This window comes from Heterodontus francisci, unplaced genomic scaffold (assembly GCF_036365525.1).
Source record: "Heterodontus francisci isolate sHetFra1 unplaced genomic scaffold, sHetFra1.hap1 HAP1_SCAFFOLD_400, whole genome shotgun sequence".
Taxonomy (NCBI): domain Eukaryota; kingdom Metazoa; phylum Chordata; class Chondrichthyes; order Heterodontiformes; family Heterodontidae; genus Heterodontus; species Heterodontus francisci.
This window is the reverse complement of record NW_027142281.1, coordinates 470,193-485,722: the sequence shown is the minus strand read 5'-3', so window position 1 is coordinate 485,722 and position 15,530 is coordinate 470,193.

The following is a 15,530-nucleotide window of genomic DNA, read 5'->3' as shown; positions in this document are numbered from 1 at the left end:
AAGGTGTAGCTAACTAAAGGTTTGTTAAAATTCCCAAATAATGCTGGTGTTTTTGGAAGTGCCGTGAATTTGAGGGTGAAATAAAATGTGCAGCAGCCATTTGAATTGAGAGTGAGGTTCTAAGAGTGGTTTTCTCTGTCTCTGCCTCTCTCTCTCCATCTGCCTCTCTGAATGAGAGTAACAGGAGGGAGAGAGACGCAGGAGAGTGAGGGAAACATGGACTGAATTAGAGAGGGAGAGCAGAGGTAGCCTGCTGTTATCAGAATGCTGGTTGTGGGATCTTTCTGTGCACCAATGGCCTGCAGCTTTTCCAACATTGCAACAGTGAAGACCACTTTAAAAATTAACTCACTGAGGGTCAAAAGCTGGGAATTAACTCGCAAATGTGATAGTTTCTAAAGGCTTGTTATAATTCTAGAATAATCCGTGTCATTTGGGCAATGTTCGGATGTTTTACTGTGAAATAAGATGTACGGAGCCCATTTCAATTCATTTTATGAAGTTCTGAGTTTCGATTTCTCTCTCTGTCTCTCTCTGCCTTTCTTTCCCTCTGTCTCTCTATTTAATCTTTTAATAGTTAAAAACACACACAACAGTGTGACTTGTTGTTTTAAATGGTGAGGCAGAAATATTACATAGCTATGTTCAGTCAAGATTACATACGAGACAGAGGGAAAAAACAGATATGGAGAGAGAGATATAGAGACAGGGAGAGAGATACAGAGACAGACACACACACACACACAATCACGCGCACACACACACACAATCACGCGCACACACACACACACACACACACACACACACACACACTCACACACACAGGTAGAGGTTGATGTCTCAATCTTTTTATCCCTCGGCTTATTAACTTTGATTTGTCTGTACTTGGGTGTTGCTGAGAGATTAATCTGTGTCACTGAGGGCAATTCCTGAGCCCTTGCTGTGCTGTTTTGTTTAACAATACCTTTTCAGCAATTTTCTCTCTCGCCCTCTTGCCTTAGGAAGTTTTATTCTGAAAACTGCACCGTGAAGGTGAAAAGAGGGAAAGCCTGGGACGAGGAATCCTTGGACAGGAGCTTCCTCCAGAGGGGCGGACTGAGGCCTTGTCCACAGGCAGCACACAAAGGGCCCACGTAGTTGTGTCTGTCTATGATCCCGAGGATTAAGTTCCTCTCTGGGGCCCTGGGTTAACTAGTTCCTGTTGGATTTGGGCCCTGGAGTTTTAAACAAGTTGAAAGCCTGGGGTTAAAGGAGGAGCCCCAGGAGAGAGACCCATTTACAGCTTGCTCCTTCCATCCTTGTCTATGAGGTTTGCTGCTGTTTCGGGCAATGCTGTGAAGTTTACAGTTAAATAAGAGGCACGGTGCCTATTTTAATTCATTTTACTGCAGTTCTGAGGTTAGCTTTCTCTCTGTCTCCACATTCTTTCCCTGTGTCTCTATCTTTCCCCATGCTTTCTCTTCTCTGTCCCCTGCTTCACACTCGCCTTCTCCATTTAAACCTTTAATAAATAAAAAAAGCATACCACACACAGCAATGTGATTTGTTGTTATTTGAAATGGTGAGACAGAATCAACAGCTTGTTCCCAGTTTAAAGAGGGAGTTTCACCCTTTCTCGGGACTGAAATCTGGTTTTATCACATTGCTGCTTGTGGGATCTTGCTGTACATCTAGAGTCCTGCAATATTTCCTACATGACAAAAGCGAGGACACTTCATATTTCAGATTTGGGACAGTCTGAGTGTGGATTTCTCGGTGTTTTCTCTCCATCTTCCTCTGCTTTTCTCTCCCGCCGCACTTTCTCTATTTTAACCATTAATCAATCGGAGCCTCTATGTGACGTGTGGTTATTTTAAATGGTGACAGAAACACTTCAGAGGATGTTTCAATCCAGATTAAATCCCAGATCGAGAGAAAAAGAAACATATGTGCATGGGGTGGGGGAGGGAGCAGGAGAAAGACAGAGAGATTTTCAAACTGCAGGAATGTTCCGCTCTCTGGGATCGCTAAACTTACATCACTAAAAACAACCTGCATATTATGATATTGCTGCCTGTGGGATCTTGCTGTGCTCAAATTGCCTGCAGGTTTCTGCATTGCAACAGTGAGAATTACTTTCAAAATTAATTCATTGTGTGTCGACTGCTCCTAAGGGCCGATGTTTACAAGAGCTGAATAATAAGCTGTATAAAGTCTGGTTATAAGTTTAAAGATGGAGCTTAGCAATTCCTGAGGACTGTGATGGGATATCTGGCTATGATCACATTGTGGGATCCTGCTGAGCATACCTTTGCTGCATCAATTCCCACAGTACAACACTGAGGCAAAAACAGATGGAGAAAAAAGCGGGAGAGTGAGAATCAGCTCGAGGTGACAGGTTAAACAGAGAGAGAGACAGAGAGAGAGAGAGTGGGTGAGGGAGGGAAGGCTGAGAAAGATGGAGAAAGACAGGGGGAGTGAGAGAGAGAGAAAGATTGAAACATATCCACACTCAAAACCTTGGTATATTGAATGTTGAAGTTTTACCATTGCTGGGATCTTGCTGTGCACAGCTTGTCTGCAGAATTCCCTGCATTGTAACAGTGACTACATTTTAGAAGTGAATTCATTGTGTGTAAAACTCTCCTGAAGGCCTGGAATTAAAGTCCTGAGCTTGGAGCCAGTATAATTCCCGAATAATGCTGGTGTTTTGGGCAGTGCTATAAATTTGAGGGTGAAATTAAATGTTGAGCAGCCATTTGAATTGAGAGTGAGGTTCTGAGAGAGGATTTCTCTGTCTCTCTCTCTCTCTCTCTTCATCTGTCTCTTTGAATGAGAGAAACTGGAGGGTGAGAGACACAGGACAATGAGAGAAACATAGAGGGACTCAGAGGGGTAGCCGGCTGTTATAACACTGCTGCTTGTGGGATATTGCTGTGCATCTAGTCTGACAGAATCCGCAGTTTCTTTCCAGTTTAAAGATTGGGTTATGTCCTTTTTGTGGCCTGACATCTGGGTATTATCACCTCACTGCTTGTGGGATCTTGCTGTGCATCTAGTGCCCTGCAGCATTTCCTACATGACAACATTTAAGACACTTTTTAATTCAGCTTCCTGAGGGTCTGAGTGTGGTTTTCTCTGTGTGTTTACATGAATTGGACAACAGTTACAACCGCTGAATGTGGAGCTGTATAAAGATTTGTTATCAGCGTAAAGAAAGAGTTCAGCATTTTCTGAGGACTGTGATGGGATATATGGCCATTATCACATTGTGGGATCTTGCTGGGAATACAATCCCTGCATCAATTCCTACATTACAGATGTGGCGAAAACAGATGGAGAGCAAAAGAGGGAGAGTGAGAAACAGCTGGAGGTGGCAGGTTAAACGCAAACAGAGGGAGAGACAGGTGGAGTGTGGGTGAGGGAGGGAAGGCAGAGATAGATGAAGAAAGACAGAGAGTGAGAGACAGAGAAAGAAATCAACACTCAAAACCTTGGTAAACTGAATTTTGAAGTGTCACCATTGTTGGGATCTTGCTGTGCACAGCTTGCCTGCAGAATTCTTTTCATTGTAACAGTGACTGCATTTTAGAAGTAAATTGCATGTAGAGCTCTGCTGAAGGCCTGGAATTAAAGTCCTGAGCTTGAAGCCGGTATAATTCCCCAATAATGCTGGTATTTTGGGCAGTGCCGTGAATTTCAAGGTGAAATGAAATATGCAGCAGCCATTTGAATTTAGAGTGAGGTTCTGAGAGTGGATTTCTCTGTCTAACTCTCTCTCTCTCTCTCTCTCTCTCACTCTCCCTATCTCTCCATTTGTCACTCTGAATGAGAGTAACAGGAGGGAGAGAGAAGGAGGAGAGTGAGGGACACATGGAGGGAATCAGAAAGGGAGGGAGGGGTAGCCGGCTGTTATCACACTGCTGCTTGTGGGATCTTGCTGTGCGCCAATGGCCTGCAGCACTTCCAATATTGTAACATTGACGGCCACTTTAAAAATTAATTCATTTGATTGCCAAATACATCTGTGAATCAGCAATGAAATGGCTGAAATGTGAAGGTTTGGAAAGGCTTGTTCTCATTCCCGAATAATGCTGGTGTTTGCCGCTGTGGGCTGAATTTGACGGTGAAATGAAACGCCTGCGGGCCATTTGATTTCAAATTCTCAGGGATGGGAATGTGGATTTCTCTCTCTATCCTTCTACAGGAGAGGGGAATGGGGGTCGCCAGTGTTTGTGTGTTTTTACAATGAGGCAGAAACAGATGCAGAGAGACACAGAAATAAATAGAGAGAGAGAGAGAGACCAGGAAATGACAGAGTACACACATCCACACTTCCCAGTCTCTGGCTCTGTGACGCAGGATGCGTGCATAAAATGGGGAGTCACTGAAAGATTGCTTTATGTCAGGAGTGAGAGAAAGAGCCCTGGGCTCTTGCTGTGTTTTATTTCTGTTCAAAATGCTTTGCTTTGTTTGAATCAATGTTATATCTCTTATTCCCAAGGAGAAAATTTTCGGAAGCTGCAACTGTGATGATGCAGAGGGAGAATCTTTTTGCCACGTGGAATTCTCAGACAAGAGCTGTAACCAGAGAGGAAAATAATAATAAATGTAAATTTGTCATTGTTAATTCATTTCTAAATACAGAAAAGATAAATACAAGCTGTGTCTGTTTTCGGGGCTGATAGAAAAACCAAGTGCTGGAAATGCTCAGTATTTCCAGCACAGTTTTTATTTCAGATTTCCAGCATCCGCAGTATTTTAATTTTGTGTTTTCGGGGTCTATGGATTTTTTACCACAAGGGAGGGGGCTGGAGGGTGCTCCGAATGGAATAGTTGGGGAAGTGCTGCTTCTGAATAATCAGTGTAATCCCGTAGATTTCCCTCTCTCCATCTCTTGCTGCAACGTGCTCCCTGCGCCTTCCTCCTTGTTCCTAGCTCCGTTTCTTCTCATCTTTAAATCCCTATCTCTGTATCTCTCAACATCCTTTCTATGTCTGCCCCTCTCTAGAGTCTCGCAGGTTTCCATTTCCACTCTTTTTCTGCGACTCTCCGCATCTTTATCTGTCTCTAACTCAGTCCATTTCGTCTCTCACTCACTTCCAAATTCCAGAATCTTTCCATCTCTGCTCCTCCTTTCCTGCAAGATTACCTCTGCATTTCTCCCACCCCCCGTCCCGTGACAACCCTCTCTATTCTGTAAACGCATCTTACTTTGTATCTCTGCCCTTCAACATCTTTCTGTCTCTGCATCTCTCTCTTTGTCTGGGATCTTTCTCAATATCTACATCTCTTTCTGTATGTGTCTCCATTTCTCTCTCTTTCTCTCTCTGCTTTTCTCGGTATTTCTGTCCCTCTGTTCTCAGTTTCTCTCTCACTAGTTTCGGACACCCTGCATGTCATTCTCCATCTCCCTTTCCATTTATTTTTCTCTCTCTCTGTTCTGTTCTAATCCTGGGATCTGTTTTCTTTGTCTCTGTCCCTGTGCGGGCTGTTCAGGGTGGAGATTATACAGGGTGGGAATTAGTAGAGTGGGGGGCTTTTACAGGACAAGGAGGGTATTAAGAAAGGGGGAAAGTTTACAGTGGGGGCAGGGGGAGAGTTAGAGGACAATATTCACAGAGGGAATGAGGTATGATAAAAATGGGAGGGGGGAGTATTCTCCAGTTTTAAAATGAGAGAGGCAGTGGGGATTCTCCAGGTTTCATATGGGAGGGGGCAGTGCGGATTGTCCAGTGCGTTCATGAGGAGGGTTTATATGTGGGTCTATTTGCAGGGGGATGGGGGTAAATTACTTGGGCTGCTGTTCACTGGAGGGGTCTGTTCCTGGGGGTATATAGATGGTTACAGGAGGGTTTTGGATGGAGGTCTGTTTGTGGGGGTAATTAGATGGGGGTCTGGTCACAGGATGGGAATTTAAATGGGAGTCTGTTCCTGCTGGTATTTAGATAGTTGTCTGGTCACAGGAAGGGCATTTAGTTGGCAGTCTGTGCACAGGGGGTATTTCGAGGGGAGTCTGTTCCTGTGGGTATTTAGATGGGGTTCTGTTCACAGTAGGGGTATTTAGATGGGAGTCTTATCACAGGAAGGGTATTAGATGGGGGTGTGTTAACATGGGGATAGCAGATAGGGGTCTGTAGACCAGGGGTATTTACCTGGTGGGTGGGGTGTATTCACGGGCTTGAATACATTACAGAGGGGATATAAATTGTGGGGGGTATATGAATTGATGGGGGGATAAATTGTTGGGGCGATAACTTGCGGACCGGATATGAATTGCGGGGGTGGGGGATATAAATTGCGGGGGTGGAGGATATAAATTGCGGGGAGGGGGGATAAATTGCGTTGGGGGGATATAAATTGCAGGGCCGACATAAATTGCCAGGGGGTGTGGTTAGTGTTAGGAAATGTAGGAGAAAATGAAAGTTAGAAATCAAGAGAAAAGACAGAAAGAAACAGAGAAAAAGAAAAGAGAGAGAAAGTCAGACAAATGGAGAAAAGACAGAAGGTCAGAAATAGAGAAAAGGCAGAAAGTTGGAGAAATAGAGAAAAGACAGAGAGAGACAGAGAAGTAGAGAAAAGACTGAAAGTCAGAAATAGAGAAAAGACAGAAAGAGACAAATTAAGAGAGAGAAAAAGAAAGAGAGAAAAGACAGAAAGAGACAGAGAAACAGAAAAGAGATAGAAAGTCAGACAAATAGAAAAAAGACAAAGTCAGAAATGGAGAGAAGACAGAAAGTCAGAACTAGAGAAAAGACAGAAAGTCAGAGAAATAGAGAAAAGGCAGAAAGTCAAAAATAGAGAAAGGACAGAAAGAGCCAGAGAAAGAGAGGAGGGAAAAAGTGGAGGGAAAGAACAGAGACACAACTAAATTGCAGGCAGCAAAGCGACAGACAGAAAGCCAGTGAGAACGGCACACAGAGAATCACAGAGAGATTGAGAGAGAGAGGTCCACAGAGAAATCCATTGAGACAGAAAGACACAGAATCACTGAGAGAGAAACACAAAGTGAGGGAGGGAGGGACAGAGATGGAGGAACACAGAGAGGGAGAGAAATGGAGGGAGACCGAGAAACAGAGATTGAGAAACCGAGAGAGGAATAGAGAGAGATAAAGAGAGAGAGAGAGAGAGAGAGAGAGAGAGACAGAGATTGCGGAACACAGAGAGAGAGAGAGAGAAACAGAGAGACAATCACAGAGAGAAAGAGAACCACATTGAGGGAGAGAGAGACTGAGGAACAGAGTGAGAGAGAGAAACAGCGAGGGAGAAACACAAAGTGAGGGAGAGAGAGATTGAGAAACAGAAAAAGTGAGAGAGAACCAGAGAGAGAGAAATTAGGGAGAGAGAAAGAGAGAGAAACAGAGAGAGAGAGAGAGAGAGATACAGGGAGAGAAGCACAGAGAGAGATGGAGAAAATCTAAGTGAGGGAGAGAGAAATTGAGATAGAGAGAGAGTGAGATTACCAAACAGAGATTAGAGTCAGAGAGAGAGAGAACCAGATAGAGAGAGAAATGCAGAGAGAGAGAGATAGAGAGAGAGAGAAAAACACAGATGGAGAGATTGAGAGAGAGACATTGAGGAACAGAGAGATGGAGAAACAGAGACAGAGAGAAAAACAGAGAGCGAGAGAGAGAAATAGACAGAGAGAGAGAGAGAAAAAGATTGAGAGAGAGATTGAGAAAGAGATTAAGGGAGAGAGATTGAGGGAGAGAGACTGATTCAGAAAAAGGGAGAAAGGCAGAGAGAGAGCCAATAAAGATACGATACTCACTATACACGGTCTGCGCTCCATCGTTAGACTTCAGCACATTCCCTCCATCAGCTCGTCCATGGGGAAATGATCTTGGATAGGGGCATTGGGGTGGTAATTGAACAAAAGTTCAGGACTTGGACAGAAAGAGCGGGAGTCAGATTCTACTCTCTCTCTCACACATAACACACACACACTTTAATCAGCTTGCAATTCACGTGAGCACAGAGACACAGAAACTGAGACACAGGAACTCACTTTAACAAACCAGCTGCATGGAAAGAAAGAATGGAGGCTGATGTTGTCCTAATATATCCCGGAACCTGTCATTCAAAACAGCCAGTCCACCCAAAATACAGCTCATCCAACCAGCTCTCAGCTTCCTCCATCTGTACACTGCCTCCCAGGTAAGGGACAGTACAAGGTGAGTCCCTGTGTAAACAGTGAATGAGGGAGAGAGGGATATTCCAGCCACGTCCCAAATGGACCATTTCAGACAGAAACATGTCTGTCTGTCTCCCTCTCTCTCTCTCCCTCCCCCCAAAACCTCATTAACAGAGCAGAAAAGCTGCTGTCATTTAAAACTTGGAGGGGCCGGTTTGGATAATGACCATTTTAGACTGATTGCATGAAATGTCTTTCACTATTCACCTCCAGTTAACAGAAACTTCATAAAATGTCTGAAAATGTCTCAGTGCAGTTACCTTGAAATTCTGGCAGTGACTCTTTGCTCAAGAGGCCGGTTTGACTGCAGTATAAACAGGCAGTTTCTATTCGGATTTTCAATTTCAATGTGTGATAAAGCCTGAAACTGGATGCAGGTTAATGATGCAGACAAGATATCTTTCACCTCTGGTGACATTTCACACAAGGGTTCTGATACATATTTACAGTTATATTTGTCAATGATTCTTTGCATTTGATTTGCTGATGGTGTATTTATGGATTAGCCTGCAATTAATCGAAAAAACCTTCCTCACATTTACCACTTTAATGTCACAAGATTTTACAAAGTTGGCAAATGGGCATTTATCACAAATTGTATTAAAGATCTTCCACTTTTCACCTCTAGTTCACATGAAGTTCAGCGATAGCGACCTGCACATTCTGACAAAGAGTCTTTGCAGCTGTAATAAAGTGTTACTTATTTCCATTTGCTTCCTGACTTTCTTTTTCTCTGCTCTGGGGGATTCAGAGATGATTTTGTTCATCACTTGTCCACTCGCAGGAGGTTCTATCTCCTCTGCAGCTGCTGTCCTCGAGAAATTAATTGTATTCAAAATCTTTCCCTCAGTTTGGAGACATGAGGAGAGGCTGCTCCCAATAGCAGAGGGGAAAAAACAAATAGTCAGGGAGGTGTTCTGGTCTTGAATTCACTGTCTGACAGGTTTCTGAAAGTAGATTCAATATTAACTTTCAAAAGACAATCGGATCAACACTTCAATTACTCTGAGTTATAGTGCAGAAGTTACCAGCATAGAGAGATATTTGAGAGCGAGAGAGATATTTCAGAATATTAGTGATGAAGAATTCAACACAACTTATTCAGAGAGTTTTTATTTGATTGTTGAGTTTTATTTGATGCTGTTGTTTTGTATATGCATCATCTTTAATCACTCAAAATAATTTTCCAAATAGGAACAACTTAATTGTTGCGAGTGTTTACATAGTAGGAAAATAGCCATTTAACAACATTTGTATAAAAATGATTTCATTCAGCTTTTAATTTTACAGCGAGTAAACTTCTCAAACATTTGAAACATTCAGACTTTCAGGAACAGTGAAAACCCCATCAGCAATGGCTCACCATCTCCATCTGCTGGTGTCCATGTCTCCTTGCAGTCACTGCCCCCTCTCACCATCGCCATCTGCTGGGATCCCTGTCTAACTGCAGTTACTGTCCCCCTCACCATCTCCATCTGCTGGTGTCCCTGTCTCACTGCAGTTACTGGCCCCTCTCACTACCTCCATTTGCTGGTGTCCATGTCTCACTGCAGTTACTGGCCCCTCTCATCATCTCCATCTGCTGGTGTCCCTGTCTCACTGCAGTTACTGTCCCCCTCTCACCATCTCCATCTGCGGGTCCCCCGTCTCACTGCAGTTACTGTCCCTCTCTCACCATCTCCATCTGCTGGTGTCCCTGTCTCACTGCAGTTACTGTCCCTCTCTCACCATCTCCATCTGCTGGTGTCCCTGTCTCACTACAGTTACAGTCCCCTGTCATCGACACCATCTGCTGATGTCCCTGTGTCAGTGCAGTTACTGTTCCCCTCTCACCATCTCCATCTGCTCGTGTCCCTGTCATGTGGGTGTGATGGCTTCCACAGTAGCATATCATGCTCGATGCTTAAAATGGAGGATATTGTTTCTGGACGTGTCCATTTGCATAGACGACCACGTGTTCAGGATGTGTCCCCAGCTGCAGAAAGCTGCTTTCTTGGGTTTGAACTTGTGGGATGCCGCATCCGTGAGGCTGAGTACTATATAGATTGCATGTTTAGAGATGTGTTCACACTGTAGGTGAAGAGAGTGCAGGCAGAGAGGGGATGGGTGACCACCAGAGAGACTACGAGGACCAGACATGTTGTCCAAGTTTCCACTAAGCGATCTCGCTCACAAATAGATTTGCCTCTTTGCATACAGGTGAATATGATGTTCCTCATGGTTGTGCAACCACAGCTAAGCCCATGAAACCACTGACAACTCAGCTGCACAGGACATGAGGAAGAGGAGTGGAAAAGTGAAATTGGCAGGGAATTCAACAATTAGGGGAACAGACAGGCATGTCTGCGACCATAGACGTGACTCCAGGATGTTATGTTGACTCCCTGGTGACATGGTCAAGGATATCACTGCCCAACTGCAAAGTGGGTGAACAACCAGAGCTCATGGACCACATCTCCAATAAAGATGGGGAGAAAGAGTAATGAAGATCCTGAAACAGACTTCAGAGAAATAGAAAAGAGATTAAAAAGCAAGACTTCAAAAGGAGTAAGTTCATGATTACTCCCAGTGCCACAAGCTAGTGAGTACAGAAATAGGATTGTAGAGCAAATGAAGGCGTGGCTGGAAAGATGGTGCAATTGGGCGGACTTTAGATTCTTGAGGCATCAGTACTCGCTCTGAGCTGGTGGATACTCGACAAGAAGGATGCATTATACCCTAGCAGGACCGAGACCAATATCCTCTCAGGACAATTTGCTACTGATGCTGGCGAGATTTGAAACTAGCTTGCCAGAGGATCGGAACCTGAGAGGGATGGAACATAGAACATAGAACAGTGCAGCACAGTACAGGGCCTTCGGCCCACGATGTTGTGCCGAAACTTTAACCTACTCTAAGATCGAACTACCTACATGCCCTTCATTCTACTATCATCCATGTACCTATCCAAGAGTCGCTTAAATGTCCCGAAAGTATCTGCTTCTACTACTATCGCTGGCAGCGTATTCCACGCACCCACCACTCTCGGTGTAAAGAACCTACCTCTGACATCTCCCCGAATCCTTCCTCCAATCACCTCAAAATTTTGCTCTCTGGTGATAGCCCTTTCGGCACTGGATAAAATTCTCTGGCTATCCACTCCATCTATTTCTCTCATCATCTTGCACCCCTCTATCAAGTCACCTCTCATCCTTCTTCGCTCCAATGAGAAAAGCCCTAGCTCCCTCAATCTTTCTTCGTAAGACATGCCCTCCAGTCCAGGCAGCATCCTGGTAAATCTCCTCTGCGCACTCTCTAAAGTTTCCACATCCTTCCTATAATGAGGCGACCAGAACTGAACACAATATTCCAAGTGTGGTCGAACCAGGGCCCTATACAGCTGCAGCATAACCTCGCAGCTCTTAAACTCAATCCCCCTGTTAACGAACGCCAACACACTATACGCCTTCTTAACAACCCTATCAACTTGGGTGGCAACTCTGAGCGATCCATGGACATGGAGCCCAAGATCCCTCTGTTCCTCCACACTCCCAAGAATCCTGTCGTTAAGCCAGTATTCTGCATTCAAATTCCACCTTCCAAGATGAATCACTTCACACTTTTCCAGGTTGAACTCCATCTGCCACTTCTCACCCTAGCTCTGCATCCTGTCAATGCCCCGTTGCAACCTACAACAGCCTTGCACACTATCCACAACTCCAGCAATCTTCGTGTCATCTGCAAATTTGCTAACCCAGCATTCCACTTCCTCATCCAAGTTATTGATAAAAATCACAAAGATCAGAGGTCCCAGAACAGATCCCTGCGGAACACCACTGGTCACCGAGCTCCAGGCTGAATACTTTCCATCTACTACCACCCTCTGTCTTCTATGGGCCAGCCAATTTGTATCCGGACAGCCAACTTTCCCTGTATTCCATGCCTCCTTACTTTCTAAATCAGCCTACCATGGGGAACCTGAGCAAACGCCTTGCTACAATCCATATACACCACAACCACTGCTCTTCCTTCATCAATGTGCTTTGTCATATCTTCAAAGAATTCAATAAGGCTTGTGAGGCATGACCTGCCCCTCACAAAGCCTTGCTGACTGTCTCTAATCAAACTATGCTTTTCCAAATAATTATAAATCCTGTCTCTCAAAATTCTCTCCAATAATTTGATCACTACCGACGTAAGACTGACTGGTCTATAATTCCCAGGGTTATCCCTATTCCCTTTCTTGAACAAGGGAATAACATTTGCCACCCTGCAATCATCCGGTAATACTCCAGTGGACAGTGAGGACGCAAAGATCATCGCCAAAGGAGCGGCAATCTCTTCCCTCGCTTCCCGTAATATCCTTGGGTATATCACGTCTGGCCGCGGGGACATATCTGTCCTCATATCATTCAAAATTGCCAGCACATCCTTCCTGTTAACCTCAACCTGTTCGAGCATATCAGCCTGTTACACGCTGCCCTCACAAACGACCAGGTTCCTCTCACTAGTGAATACTGAAGCAAAGTATTCATTAAGGGCCTCCATACCTCCTCCGACTCCTGCCACAAGTTCCCTCCACTATCCCTGATCGGCCCTACCCTCACTCTGGCCATCCTCTTGTTCCTCACAGAAGTGTAGAACGCCTTGCGATTTTCCTTAATCCTACCCACCAAAACTTTTTCATCTCCCCTTCTAGCTCTCCTAAGTCCATTCTTCAGTTCCTTCCTGGCTACCTTGTAACCCTCCAAAGCCCTGTCTGATCCTTGTTTCCTCAACCTTAAGTCAGCTTCCTTCTTCCTCTAAACTAGCTGTTCCACATCTCTTGTCATCCAAGGTACCTTCACGCTACCATCCCTTCCCAGCAGTCGCAGCAAATGCTCCCGAAACAACCTCCACATTTCTGTCGTGCATTTCCCTGAGAACATCAGTTCCCAATTTATCCTCCCCAGTTCCTGCCTTATCGCATTGTAATTCCCCCTCCCACTGTTAAATATTTTTCCATCCCGTCTGCTCCTGTCCCTTCCCATGAGTATAGTAAAGGTCAGGGAGTTGTGATCACTATCACCGAAATGCTCTCCCACCGAGAGATCTGCCACCTGGCCTGGTTCGTTGCCAAGCACCAAGTCCAAGATAGCCTCCCCTCTAGTCGGCCGATCAACATATTGAGTCAGGAAACCTTCTTGGACACACCTGATAGAAACTGCTCCATCCAAACTATTTGCTCTAAGGAGGTTCCAATCAATATTAGGGAAGTTGAAGTCACCCATGACAACAACCCTGTTACGTCTGTACCTTTCCAAAAAATGCCTCCCAATCTGTTCCTCCGTGTCTCTGTTGCTATTGGGGTGTCTATAGAAAGCTCCCAACAAAGTGACTGCTCCTCTGCTGTTGCTGACTTCCACCCAGAATGACTAAGTAGACAAACCCTCCTCGACGACCTTCCTTTCTGCAGCTGTGATACCATTCCTGATTAGGAATGCCACTCTCCCACCTCTTTTCCCTCCCTCCCTATTCCTTTTGAAACATCTAAACCCCAGAACTTCCAACATCCATTCCTGCCTCTGTGATACCCACGTCTCCGTAATGGCCACAACATCGTAGCTCCAAGTACTGATCCATGCTCTAAGTACATCACCCTTATTCCTGAAACTTTTGCGTTAAAATAGACACACTTCAACCCATCATACTGGCTGCAACTTTGTCGTATCAATTGTCTAACCTTCCTCAGAGACTCTCTGCACTCGGTTCAACATCTAACCCATCCACTGATCCGTTGCTCCGGTTCCCATCCCCCTATCAAACTTGTTTAAAACCTCCCGAAGAGCTCGAGCAAACCTCTCGCCCAGGATATTGGTCCCCCTCCAATTCAGATGCAACCCGTCCCTCTTGTATCGGTCCCACCTTCCCCAGAAGGTATCCCAATGATCCACATATCTGAAGCCTTCGCTCCGACACCAGTTCTGTAGCCACGTGTTCAACTGTACTCGCTGCCTGTTTCTAGCCTCACTAGCACGTGGCAGTGGTATCAATCCTGAGATTACTACTCTGCTCGTTCTGCCTTTTAGCTTCCAACCTAACTCCCTATTTTCGCTTTTCAGGTCCTCATCAATTTTCCTCGCGATGTCATTGGTACCTGTGTGTACCACGACCTCTGGCTGCTCCCCCTCCCCCTTAAGATTCCTGTAGACACGATCCGAGACATCCCTGACCCTGGAACCCGGGAGGCAACATACCATCCGGGAGTCTCATTCGCGACCACGGAATCTCCTGTCTGTTCCTCGAACCATTGAACCTTCTATCACTATCGCTCTCCTAATCGCCCCACTTCCCTCTGAACCACTGAGCCAGGCTCAGTGCCAAAAACCTAGCCGCTGTGGCTTTCCCCTGGTAGGTCCCCCCCCCCCAACCGTATCCAAAACGGTATATTAATTATTGAGGGGACCAGCCACAAGGGATCCCAGCACTGTGCGCCTATTCCCTTTCCCTCCCCTGAGTGTCACCCAGCTACCTTTATACTGTATCTTAGGTGTCACTACTTCCCTATAACTGCTCTCTGTCACTCCCTCAGCATCTTGAATGATCCGACGTTCATCCAGCACCAGCTCCAGTTCCCTAACGCAGTCTGCGAGGAGCTGGAGTTGGGTGCACTTCTCAAAGGTGAAGTCGGCAGGGACACAAGTGGTGACGCTCACCTCCCACATCCTGCAAGAGGAGCATGCAACTGCCCTTGCTGCCATCCCCTCCGCACTAAATTGACAACAGAGATTAAAGAAAAATGAAAAACTTACCTTACCAAACCCTCCACACAAGAGTCATTTTCTTTTGGTTCGAGGAGGAGGATGGGTGGGAGACACTCCACGTGTAGTGTTTCGATTTTAGCCACTGCCCGAATATATACGTTTACTTACCCAGCAGTCCCCGTGTCCGCTGAAACAAAAAGTAGGTACTTGAAACTGAAACTTACCTTCCCAGCTGCCCCCTCACTCGCACTATCGCTGATCCAAAAGAAGCTGCCAAAACAATAGGTACGTACTTGAATCTGAAACTTACCTCCACAGATTTCAGATAGGAGAAAAACAAAGCTGGTAATGGTAGTAACAAAGGAAGTAAGCGAAAGTGGAAGTCAGCAGAAACGAAGGCCAGCATCAAATCAGGTCAAAATACGGGGAAACAAGTTATTAAAGCCCAAAATTAAGGCACTGTATCGACTGCATGCAGCATTCGCATTAAGGTAGATTCGATGAATTGACAGAACATTAGTTACCAAGGATGCTCTTTTACGGAAACGTGGCCTCAGCTGACCAAAGTTGGGAACTGAAATTTCAAGGCTATTCACTATTTCAGAAGGATAGGAAAAAGGAAAAGGATGTTGGGT